Source organism: Bufo gargarizans, chromosome 3 (genome assembly GCF_014858855.1).
Source record: "Bufo gargarizans isolate SCDJY-AF-19 chromosome 3, ASM1485885v1, whole genome shotgun sequence".
Classification (NCBI taxonomy): domain Eukaryota; kingdom Metazoa; phylum Chordata; class Amphibia; order Anura; family Bufonidae; genus Bufo; species Bufo gargarizans.
Window position 1 is genome coordinate 36,438,088 of NC_058082.1, and position 12,687 is coordinate 36,450,774.

The window sequence follows — 12,687 nt, forward strand, 5'->3', positions numbered from 1 at the left end:
CAGCATGCCCAACTCTTCGTCCCAAAGAGAGATAAGCGGTGTAAGGGGGAGTTCACATCACCGATTATTTTTCCTGATTAGTGTTGAGCGAACTTGTGTCTTAAGTTCGGCGTCTAAAGTTCAGGTTATCGAAGAATCGAGTTATGGATTCTAAATTCCGTTATGGTCCGTGGTAGCGGAATCCATAACGCGATTCTTCGATAACCCGAACATTAAACACGAACTTAAAACACAAGTTCACTCAACACTATTCCTGATCCATCAGAACCTCCGGCACTTCAGCTGTTCTGAAACTACAACTCCCAGAGTCCTCCTTTCAATTTTTTTTGTGAGTTACAAGAACAGCCGAGTAAGTTTGGATGTTGGGAGTTGTAGTTTCACAGTAGCTGGCATGCTGAAGGACAGAAAAATAAAGGGAAAAAAAAGGATCCTATAAAAAAATAATAGATCCTGAGCAGCACCTGTGCACATTTGGCATCCGTTTGAGCCTTTTCCGTCTGAGATTCGTTATTTTAGAGGGAGAGAAGTCCTGAGTGCCTCTGAAATAACGGATCTCTGACGGAAAAGGCTCGAACCATTGCCAAATGTGCATAAGGCTCCACTCACATCTCAGGCTGTTCCAGCACAGAGCAGTTTGGCGGATCTCCTGGATCCGGTGTAACTGGATCCCCTACTTCACCACAGGATCCCCATTGGCTGCAATGGGGTCCGGTGGGGATCCGGACAATTTTTTGCAAAAATGCCAGGTTTCAGCTGGAAGAAAACCATTCCATGCAGCATTTTCTGTCCGGCCGAAACACAACCGGGTAATTGGCCGGTGAAGCAGAGGATCCGACGTCACTGGATCCAGGAGATCTGGCAGACTGCTCTGTGATGGAACAGCCTGCCGGATCTCCAACGCAGCCCAAGCAGAGCATCGCAGCTATTTCCCTCTGGGCTGAGCCCGGCATGCACGTGTACGGATCGCTGTCAGACATCTCAGGAGTATGGCAGACTATAGACGTGACTGGAGCTGTCCGCTACACCCCCTTCTAATGTACATGGGGTAACAGTCACCCTCCGAGGGTTGTGTTGTACAGTCCTGCTACGCTTCCTCCTTGGGACTGATCACCATCCAGAGGGAAGTAGACTTTAGTTACACTGTCATATTTAGATTGGAGAGGTTTTCCTGATTTTCCATCTTGATATTTGATTTGGCGGAGCCGTGCTATGACCGTGCGGAGGACCAGCAGCATATTAATAGTGCACCTCCCCCTAGGGCCCTCTATATCATGTCCCAGATGTAGGAATGCTGAGTGGTATAGTGCGGCCTAAAATGTCCCTTTGTGTGTGTCACGGTGCTCCTACCTGGATACGGCTGGACCCCAGGCTTTGGCTCCAAAGCAAAATAAAAGGGGGAATAATTGAGGGATTTGAAAGAAAGATTGAGTCCAGACCTTGTATGTAGTTGAACAGCAGCTTTACTTTACATAAACGTTCTCCAAAACGGTTCACAGACTTTGTCTTGTTCCCAGCAGGCTTTACCATGAAACTGGCATGCAAACTCCACTCTGCTACATCTGTTTCTCTCTGGCTCTGCTGTACTGACAGGCTGGCTGTATGACTTTGCTTCTTCTTGTATGCTGCACTTCTCTTTGTATGGTCTGTCTCTAGATTAGGCCAGGGAACTTTCCTCCTGGCTCCTTAGGCTCTAAGCTTTGGCCTCCATGGCCAGCAGAGCTGAGGGTGCTCTGGCTGGCTTGGGCACGTCCAGCAGAGACATGCCCCTGCACACCTGTCCCCTAGCAGGGGGTAATCTAGACTGACTCTAACCTGTCCCCCACCCTTCCTGCAGGAAGTGGGACTGGCCCACTTCTCTCCAGAGGGGGGTTAGAATGGAATGGTAAGTTCCATTCAATCTACATAGAGCTCTGCTGTGTTTGCTGCCACCTGCTGGTTAACCAGGCACATTACATATTAACATAACAGTTGAATAACAAAATAGGAATGCACATTGTGGAGGACCTGGAATAAATACACAAGATGACATTTTGTTAGACCAATAAAGACAGTAGCAGGGTGCAGAAGTGGTAACACCACTCTGGGGTGTTACACATGTTGTGGGTTACATGTGGTTTTTCCGCACCAAAGAACCCTCAGCGTAAGGGCTCATGCACACGGATGTATTTTGTTTCCGTTTCTGCTCCGGTTTTTTTACAGGTCCATATACGGAACCATTCATTTCAATGGGACTTGAAAAAAACGGAATGTCCGCAATTAGAATATGTCCTATCGTTTGTCCGTTTTGTGGACAAGGACAGGCATTGTTACAATGGATCCGCAACACGGATGTCACCTGTTTTTTTGCGGACCACAAAATACATACGGTCATGTGCATGAGCCCTAATACAGTACCAGCAAAATGTATGAGATTAGATGAATCTCTTGTACACTTCGTTTTTTTTTCTCGGGAGCGTAAATTGACCTGCCGCGTGGATTTTGAAATCTGCAGCGTCAGTTGTTTTTCGTGTGCAGATTTCACCTCGATAAATAGTGCGGTTTTCGCGCAGATTTCTTCCAGATTTTCTGCACACAAATCTGCACTGCGTGCAGCCACCGTAAGGGCTCATGCGCACGACTGTAGCAGTTTATGCGGATCCACAAAACATGGCCATGTCCGTCCTGCATTTTGCAGATCGCTATGTTCCTGCCTTCTGTTAGAACTGCCTATTCTTGTCCGCAAAGCGGAATAGGACATGCAATTTTTTTTTATTTTTTTGTGGGGCTGCGGAACGTATGTGTGAATGCAGACTGCACACGGTGTACTGTCCGTGTCTTTTACAGCCCCATTGAAATGAATGGGTCCGCATCCGATCCGCAAAAAGTGCGGCTCAGATGCGGACAAAAAACACGGTCGTGTGCATGTGCCCTAAAGGAGTGGTCTGAGATGATCAAATAGCTCGCCAACGCTAAGAATTGAGAAAATAAATGAAGCTGCATTCGCCAGTTAAAGGAAAAGATATGCATGACTTAGGGCTCATGCACACGAACGTATTTTCTTTTTCCGTGTTCGTTCATTTTTTTTTGCGGCTCGGATACGGAACCATTAATTTCAATGGGTCCGCAAAAAAATGGAAGGTACTACGTATGCATTCCGTTTGTCCATATTTCTGTTCCGCAAAAAAATAGAACATGTCCTATTTTTGTCCGCATTACGCACAGGGATAGGACTGTTCTATTAGGGGCCAGCTGTTCCAGTCCGCAAAATACGGAATGCACACAGACGTCATCCGTATTTTTTGCGGATCCGTTTTTTGCGGATATACAACATACGGTCGTGTGAACAAGCCCTTACCCTCAGGATAGGTCATCAGTATCAGATCTGCGGGGGTGCGACACCTGGGACCCCTGGTGATCAGCTCTTAGAAGAGGCCTTGAGCTCCGCAGCCTCTTCCTAGGCCAACGACATCACTGTACATCGGTCACATGGCCTAGATGCAGCTCATCCCCATTTTCTTCTCTTTCCATATGCCACAGGAAGTGACCTCACAAGTCTAAGCCCACCTCTTCCTAAGCAATTGCCTATTTATATGTGAGTTTCGTTAATTTCTAACGATAATTTGTTTTCCCTTAGTCCTAACAGTGGCACAGATGGGGTATTCTGCCCCTGTGGACTGGTTAGGACAGGTGGAATTTTAATGAAACATAAACATAAAAACACTGGCATGCACACGCCCTCCCTGCCCCCTATAAAGAGGGGCGTAGCCCTCATGCTGTTGTGTAGTAACAAGTAGACAAAACCCATAATTAAAAAACAAGGGGGGGAAATTTGTGTGCCACTGTTAGGACTAAGGGAAAACAAATTATCGTTAGAAATTAACGATTCCCTTACGTCCTAACCAGTGGCACAGATGGGGATTTAGCAAGTAGAAACCCCCATGGGAGGGTCCTCATGCCTGGCGGAAGATAACACTGTCCGGCCAAATGAGGAATAACTATGTATTCTAGTATCCACTCTATAGTGTGAGATAAAAGTGGAGTGAGAACTCCAAGAAGCTGACTTACAGATCACATCCAATGGGATCGAGCTTCTCTCTGCAAAAGAAGTGGCCACTGCTCGAGTAGAGTGGGCCCTTACAAATTCAGGGGGCTCCGAGCCCTGAGACATATAAGACTCCCGAATTGCCTCTTTAATCCAGCGACTGATGGAGGGCTTAGAGGCTTTCCTCCCCTTATGGGTACCGGAAAAAAGGATAAGGAGGTTTTCATCCTTCCTAAATACCTTGGAGCGTTCCAGGTAAATCCTAAGACATCTCGCAATGTCGAGGGTATGGAGCCCTCTTTCCTCAGAGGAGGGGGATGGAGCCAATGTTGGTAGGGAGATCACCTGGTTAATATTATCAAAGGAGGGAACCTTTGGGATGAAGGTGGGTAAAAATTTGAGGAGTACCCGATCCTGCAGGAACTTTGTATAAGGCTCAAAGGCAGAAAAAGCCTGGAGTTCCCCAACTCGCTTTGCAGAGGTAACAGCCAACAAGAAGGTGATCTTCCAGGTCAGGAACCTGAATCCCGCCTCCTCTAGGGGCTCAAAGGGGGGAGATGTTAACCCCCTGAGCACGACCGATAAATCCCAAACAGGGATAGGTCTGATTACTGTAGGCTTTAATCTTGAGGCTCCCTTCAGGAATCTCTTGATAAGGGGGTCTTGAGAAACCGCTCTGTTGAGACAAGCAGAGATTGCTGAAATCTGCACTTTAAGGGTAGCAGGTGATAGCCCTTTATCCAGACCGTCCTGTAGAAACTGTAGGATCATCGGGATGGAAGCTTCAGCGGATGTTTGCTGATGCCTAGCACACCAGCACGAAAAAATCTTCCAGATTCTGGAGTAGGCCTTGTTGGTAGCTTCCGATCTGGAGTGCTCCAGGGTTCTCAAGACAGACCCCGATAGCCCTTCTATCCTTGGAAGGGACTGATCAACCTCCAGGCTGTCAGGTTGAACATTTGAAGATTTGAGGAGACCTGGGTGCCCCCCGACACCAGTGCTCTCTCTGGGGGAAGCCTCAGAAATTGACCCCGACTCATCTGTAGGAGTTGGGTAAACCAAGCTCTTTTCGGCCAGTATGGGATAATGGCGATAACTGACGCTTGGTCCTGCCTGATTTTCATCAAGACCCTTGGTATCAAGGAAATTGGAGGGAAGATGTAGGCCAGCCTGAACCTCCATGGGATTGACAGTGCATCTATTGCCACCGGGTTGTCCTCCCTGTAAAGGGAGCAATACCTCTCCACTTTGGTGTTGAACCTCGTTGCCATGAGATCGATCTCTGGCATGCCCCACCTGAGTGTTATCTCCTTGAAGACCTCTGGATGAAGTGACCATTCTCCGGTTGGAAGACCTCGGCTCAGGCGATCCGCAATCACATTGTGAACTCCGCGAATGTGAACGGCTGATAAGTGGGTGAGGTTCAGTTCTGCCCAATCCAAAATCACCCCTATCTCTCTCAGGAGACTTTGTGACCTCGTGCCTCCCTGCTTGTTGATATACAACACAGCGGTCATGCTGTCTGATTGTACCTTCACTGCCTTCCCCCGAATGATGGGAGCAAAATGAAGAAGAGCTAGCCTGATTGCTCTGATCTCCAGGAGATTCGATGACAATAACCTCTCCTGAGGTGTCCAGGTTCCCTGGACTGTCTTGTCCTGAAGATGCGCACCCCAGCCTACTAGGGATGCGTCTGAAGTAAGTATGATCCAAGAGGGCTGGATCAGGGACTTGCCGTCCGTGAGGTGGGACCACCACCTCAGAGAGGACCGGACTTTGTAAGGCAGGGAGAGCACGGAATTGAGTCCCCTTGGACTGTGATTCCACTTGGCTAATACTTCCGACTGGAGCGGACGTAGATGCCATAATGCCCAAGGTACCGCCTCCGCGGTTGAAGACATTAGTCCCAACATCCTCATCCATGTTCGGATTGTTACCCGTTTGGGTACAGAGAGGGAATGGGCTGTCTGTTGCACGGATTGCTTTCTTTCGGGAGTGAGATGAATCATCATCCTGACTGAATCCACCATGAACCCCAGGAACCTTACTGAGGTGGCTGGTTGAAGCTGGGATTTGTCCCAATTGATCACCCATCCTAACTGATGTAGGAATGTAACAGCCTGTTGGATGTGTTGGGACAGGATCGCTTGGGAAGGGGCTCTGAGGAGCCAGTCGTCCAGGTATGGAACTATACTCAAGCCTTGAAGCCTTAGTGCGGCCACCACAGAGACCACCACCTTGGTGAAAGTGTGTGGGGCTGAAGAGATCCCAAACGGGAGGGCCACAAACTGAAAATGCTTTAGGACCCCCCCGATATTTACCGCGATCCTTAAAAATCTTCTGGACCCAGGATGGATGGGAATATGGAGATAAGCATCCTTGAGGTCCAAGGTTGCCAAGAAATCTCCCGGCATAAGAAGATTGGTCACTGACTGGATAGTTTCCATACGGAACTTCTTTTGTCTTATGAAACGGTTGAAGAACCTCAAATCTATAATCATTCTCCACCCTCCTGTACTCTTGGGTACCAGGAAAACTGGGGAGTAGATACCTGTTCCCCTCTCTAGGAGAGGAACCTCTTCTAAGGCCCCCTTCTGGAAGTATTCTAGTACGTAACTTTCTAGAATCTTCTGCTTGTTGCTGGGAAGAAGCCTTGTCTGGACAAATTTGTCCAGAGGCCGACTGCTCAGGTCTACAAGGTAGCCCTGGGAGATTACACGCAGGACCCAACTGTCCTGGATATGATCCTGCCAACAAGGTAGAAAGTGTCGTAGGCGACCGCCTACGGGAATGTGGGGAGAAGGGAGCCCGAGATCTCCAGTCAGACCGGCAAAATACCAAGAGCCTCGAGGAGGCCCGCAATCAGAGCGCCGAGGACTTCTTGGGGGGTCTAGAACCCCGAGAGGATTTCCCTCCTCTACGGGAACCCCAATTCCTCTGGGGTCTGGGTTGCGGTTCCGCTCTGGAACCATACCCTCTGCCCCGACCACGAAAGGACTGCTGGGGAAGGGACTTGCCCTTCTTGTCCGATAGCCCCTCCATTATATGGTCTAGCTCTGCACCAAAGAGCTTGCCGGGTTCGTACGCCATGGCACAAAGATTGTGCTTAGAGGTCGTATCTGCCTTCCAGGGCTTCAACCAAAGCGGACGCCTGCCCGCGGTTGACAGAGCCATAGACTTAGATGCCAGCTTAAGTTGTTGTGGAGCTGCGTCACACAAATAGTCAATGGCAAGGCTGGCCGTCTTGCATGAGGCCAGAATGTCATCCCTAGCGACCCCCTGGTCCAGGTCCGACTCAATTTGGGAAAACCTCGTTTTTAAGAAATTCGCCACTTCGGACGACGCAATCGCGACTGAGGCGGAGGCCGAGGCTGAAGAATAAGCGCGCCTAAGGGCGCAGTCCGCCTTCCTGTCCATCGGGTCCAATAAACTTGACCCGTCGTCTGAAGGGATCAGGGTCCTCCTGGAAAGCTTCGCGATGGCCATGTCCACCTTAGGGACAGGCCCCCAGGAAGATACCTGATCCTCCTTGACCGGAAACACGGCCTTAAACCTTTTGGTCAGCACTGGACCTTTTTCTGGCTTTCTCCACTCTGTTTTCATCAGAGCCAGGAGAGAATCATCCGCTTTGAAGGCCCTAGGCCCCCTAGAGGCAGAGGTTGAGGCTTCCCCCGGGTCAACGTCCTGGTCCCCCGACCGGACGGATTTTAGTAGCCGCTGGGCCTTCTCCAGCGGGAAAAAATAGGAGAAACCATCCTCCTCGTCCGAGGAGGAAGCGGAGCCCTCCCTCGCCTCCTGACCCCCCGAGACCTCCATCGCACGATGGGGGGAGGAGGGACGATGACGCTTGGCGACCAAGGCACTCTTCAGCTCCTGTATGGAGGCGTTGACTTGGGACATGTTTGACTCCATGTACCCTTTTACCCAATCCACCACATCGTGGACAGATGGCTCCAACTGGGGGAGTGACTTGGCCCTACAGGGTGGGCAGCGGGAGAAATCGTACGAGTCCTCCAGGACAATCTGGCAATCATGGCACTGCAAGTGGCGCCTCTTGCCCGCGGATTTCCGGCTGGGGTCACGCTCTCCTCCGTCACCGGTAGACGACATGGCTGAAAATCAAAAAACAAAACATGAATTTAACAAAATTCAAGAAAAATAGAGCTTAATCGCAAGTTTCCGGATCTTTACCCAGAAGATCCTAGCAAGCTCTTTATAATAAGACAACAACTGATTTACAGCACAGAGGTAACAAGACTCTCAAGCACCAAACCACACTCAAGGTTGACAGCAAGCTGCGCTCCAGGAGACTGAACCTGGAGCTTCACCAGGTTTAAATAGGGCTCTTGGCGCCAAAACGAAAGTCCCGCCCCCAGGGGGGGCGGGGTAAACCTCCGATTTTAACTCCTTGAAAAACAAGGAAAAAGAACTCTGTATTAGCCCAGAAAGGGATCCTGCACATATTAAAGGCCCCTTGGCCTAATTTCACTAAAATACACCTCCGGCCGCGCTAACAAACGGCCGGAGCGAAAAACCGGAAGTGACGTTACTTAACGTCACTCCCACAAGATGGCGGCGCCCAGCAACCTGCGGGACGCCGCTTCACCGCTCCAGCCAACCATCCGTCGGCCTGGAGCGAAAACCCGGAAGTGACGTAACCCGACGTCACTTCCGCAAGATGGCGGCGCCCAGCTGAACATGCGGGGACCGCTACCGCCGCTCCAGCCACTCCAGCCCGAACAGAGGTACGACCTAGACAGGGCATAAGGAGACCAGCTAAGGCCGGAGGGTATCCTCCGGCCGCATAGGGGGAGCGGCACAGGTCCTAGGAACCTAAAAAGAAAAAAGGGAATCGCACTCTCTCCACCACAAGGATGGAGGAGTGCACCACCCGTCCCGTCCTGTCCGCAGGACAGAAAAAAACACAACAGCATGAGGGCTACGCCCCTCTTTATAGGGGGCAGGGAGGGCGTGTGCATGCCAGTGTTTTTATGTTTATGTTTCATTAAAATTCCACCTGTCCTAACCAGTCCACAGGGGCAGAATACCCCATCTGTGCCACTGGTTAGGACGTAAGGGAATTTATGTGTTTGTATATCTTTCTCCTGAGGAAGGGGATTTATTTCCTTCCCTGAAACGCGTCGAGCTCATTTTATTTGGAATAAAGCAACCTTCTGATGCTACATCCTGTGAGGTCCCTGTTTTACCGCTCTGGGATAAGGAATCCATTACATCTGTCAAGCGATCTCAGCGCGGGGGGTGAGGGTACGAGTGCATTGAGTTTATCTCGTAATCCCCTCCCTGGTAAAGTAAGTGGTTAATATACCGTTTCAAAACCAGTATCTACCTCACTCAGAAGTATGTCGTTTTTAATCTTTTACTTTGTAATTCTTCACTAAGGCTACATGCACACGACACTGAAAAATGGCCGTCTAAGTAACGTCCGTCACACGGCCATTTTTAGCACCAGTGAAAGTCTATGGGGCTATTCACATGGCCGTTCTTTTAACGGCCAGTGAATAGCGTCCGTCCAAAAATAGGACATGTCCTATCGTTTTTAACGGCCGATTGACAGGAGTGCACCCGTCTAAAGCCCGTTAAAAACAGGTACACAGGTCATTTATAGGGGTTAAAAAAATAAAATAAACTCAACTCATCCACTTGCTCGTGGAGCGGCAGTCTCTTCTCTCTTCATTGAGCAGGACCTGTCGAAGGACCTGCGATCTGCATGGTGACGTAACCACGTGGGAGCGCGCAGTGACGTCATCGCGCACCTTCAGCAGGTCCCGTTCTGTGAAGAGAGAAGAGACTGCTGCAGCGCGAACAAGCGGATAAAGTGAGTTTTTTTTTGTTGCTTTTTTTGGGCTGTGGGACTCTATAGGGGCATTATATAAACCATTATAAAGCTGGGGGCCCTAAAAAATTTTTTTTAAAACACACACACTATGGGAAACATTATTTAAGATGGGGCTCTACATTGGGGGCGTTATTAAAGCTGGGGGCAGCAACAAAAAAAATCCTACACTATGGGGGACATTATTTTAGCTGGGGGCCTACCATCCTGTGGGTGTTCTCAGAAGGGGGGGTCTAGAAATAACTGCCAATCAAATTCATCCATTTTTCATGTCTATTTTTAACGGACATGAAAAACGGATGCAAAACGGACACACAGCCAGAAAATGGATGTGCACACTGATGCAAAATGGCCATGAAAAACTGACAGTGTGTCTGTTTTTAACGGATGTTTTTTTCACTGGAACTTGGACCCCGGCTAATGTGATAATGATGACCTATTGTGATCATTTCCAGGATAACCCCCTTTAAATCTTCCTCCACTTCCTGCACCACCCCTCGGGGCCTCTCAACCAAACTTTGTATACTTGGCTCCACGTCACTACAGCAGTATACAGAACAAGACCAGGGATCATCTGCCGCGGTCAAGTGGGGTATATGGGCACAACGACAATGCAAGTCATATAGAAAACGACCAGTGGGGAGGACTGGAGCGACTGCACTGAAAGCGTAGGAAGATAACACTGGTGGGATTGTATTATCACAAGTCCTGGCTTTGGGGAGCTTTTTGATTATCGCATTCAACCCCTTCAAGTCCTTAGGGTCCATTCACACGTCCGCAAAATGGGTCCGGATCCGTTGCGGAACGAATCCAGGACCCATTCATTTTCAATGTGGCCGCAAAAGATGCGGACAGCACACAGTGTGCTTTCGCATTCGCACTTCCATTCTGCAAAAAAATAGAACATGTCCTATTCTTGTCCGCAGACACGGACAAGAAAAGGCATTTCTATTTAAAGTGCCGGCCATGTGCGGTCCACAAAATGCGGAACGCACATGGCCGGTGTCCGTGTTTTAAAACTTGCGGACGTGTGAATGGACCTTTACTCTGAATCTCTGGTAGACATGACGGCTCTCAAATTAAAGGAACGGTCTGAGATGACCACATTGGAATGTATTGCACACGTTGGAAGCTGGAAAAGTCAGCATAGTGTTTGAGCGGTATACCGGTCTTAGCGATATACTGCGGTATTAAGAAACAGTGATATGGCGATATCGCCATTTCCTAATAACTGCAGTATTTTGTGACATCATAGAATCGGTCATGTGCGCTGACCGCTTCAAAATCTGCGGCCGCTCTCCCCTGCATGATTGCATACCACCAGTACGATTACTGCCCGCAGCGGCCGCTCCTCCTCGCTGCCCTAATCAACGCCTCCTTGTGGCTGCCCCCATGCAGTATAACGTCTCCTTGTGGCTGCCCCCATGCAGTATAACGTCTCCTTGTGGCTGCCCCCATGCAGTATAACGCCTCCTTGTGGCTGCCCCCATGCAGTATAACAACGCCTCCTTGTGGCTGCCCCCATATAGTATAACAACGCCTCCTTGTGGCTGCCCCCATGCAGTATAACAACGCCTCCTTGTGGCTGCCCCCATGCAGTATAACAACACCTCCTTGTGGCTGCCCCCATGCAGTATAACAACGCCTCCTTGTGGCTGCCCCCATATAGTATAACGTCTCCTTGTGGCTGCCCCCCATACAATATAATGTCTCCTTGTGGCTGCCCCCATGCAGTATAACGTCTCCTTGTGGCTGCCCCCCATACAGTATAACGTCTCCTTGTGGCTGCCCCCCATACAGTATAACGTATCCTTGTGGCTGCCCCCATACAGTATAACGTCTCCTTGTGGCTGCCCCCATGCAGTATAACGTCTCCTTGTGGCTGCCCCCATGCAGTATAACGTCTCCTTGTGGCTGCCCCATGCAGTATAACGTCTCCTTGTGGCTGCCCCCATGCAGTAGAACGTCTCCTTGTGGCTGCCCCCATGCAGTAGAACGTCTCCTTGTGGCTGCCCCCATGCAGTAGAACGTCTCCTTGTGGCTGCCCCCATGCAGTAGAACGTCTCCTTGTGGCTGCCCCCATGCAGTAGAACGTCTCCTTGTGGCTGCCCCCATGCAGTAGAACGTCTCCTTGTGGCTGCCCCCATGCAGTAGAACGTCTCCTTGTGGCTGCCCCCATGCAGTAGAACGTCTCCTTGTGGCTGCCCCCATGCAGTATAACGTCTCCTTGTGGCTGCCCCCATGCAGTATAACGTCTCCTTGTGGCTGCCCCCATGCAGTATAACGTCTCCTTGTGGCTGCCCCCATGCAGTATAACGTCTCCTTGTGGCTGCCCCCATGCAGTATAACGTCTCCTTGTGGCTGCCCCCATGCAGTATAACGTCTCCTTGTGGCTGCCCCCATGCAGTATAACGCCTCCTTGTGGCTGCCCCCATGCAGTATAACGCCTCCTTGTGGCTGCCCCCATGCAGTATAACGTCTCCTTGTGGCTGCCCCCATGCAGTAGAACGTCTCCTTGTGGCTGCCCCCATGCAGTAGAACGTCTCCTTGTGGCTGCCCCCATGCAGTAGAACGTCTCCTTGTGGCTGCCCCCATGCAGTATAACGCCTCCTTGTGGCTGCCCCCATGCAGTATAACGCCTCCTTGTGGCTGCCCCCATGCAGTATAACGTCTCCTTGTGGCTGCCCCCATGCAGTATAACGTCTCCTTGTGGCTGCCCCCATGCAGTATAACGTCTCCTTGTGGCTGCCCCCATGCAGTATAACGCCTCCTTGTGGCTGCCCCCATGCAGTATAACAACGCCTCCTTGTGG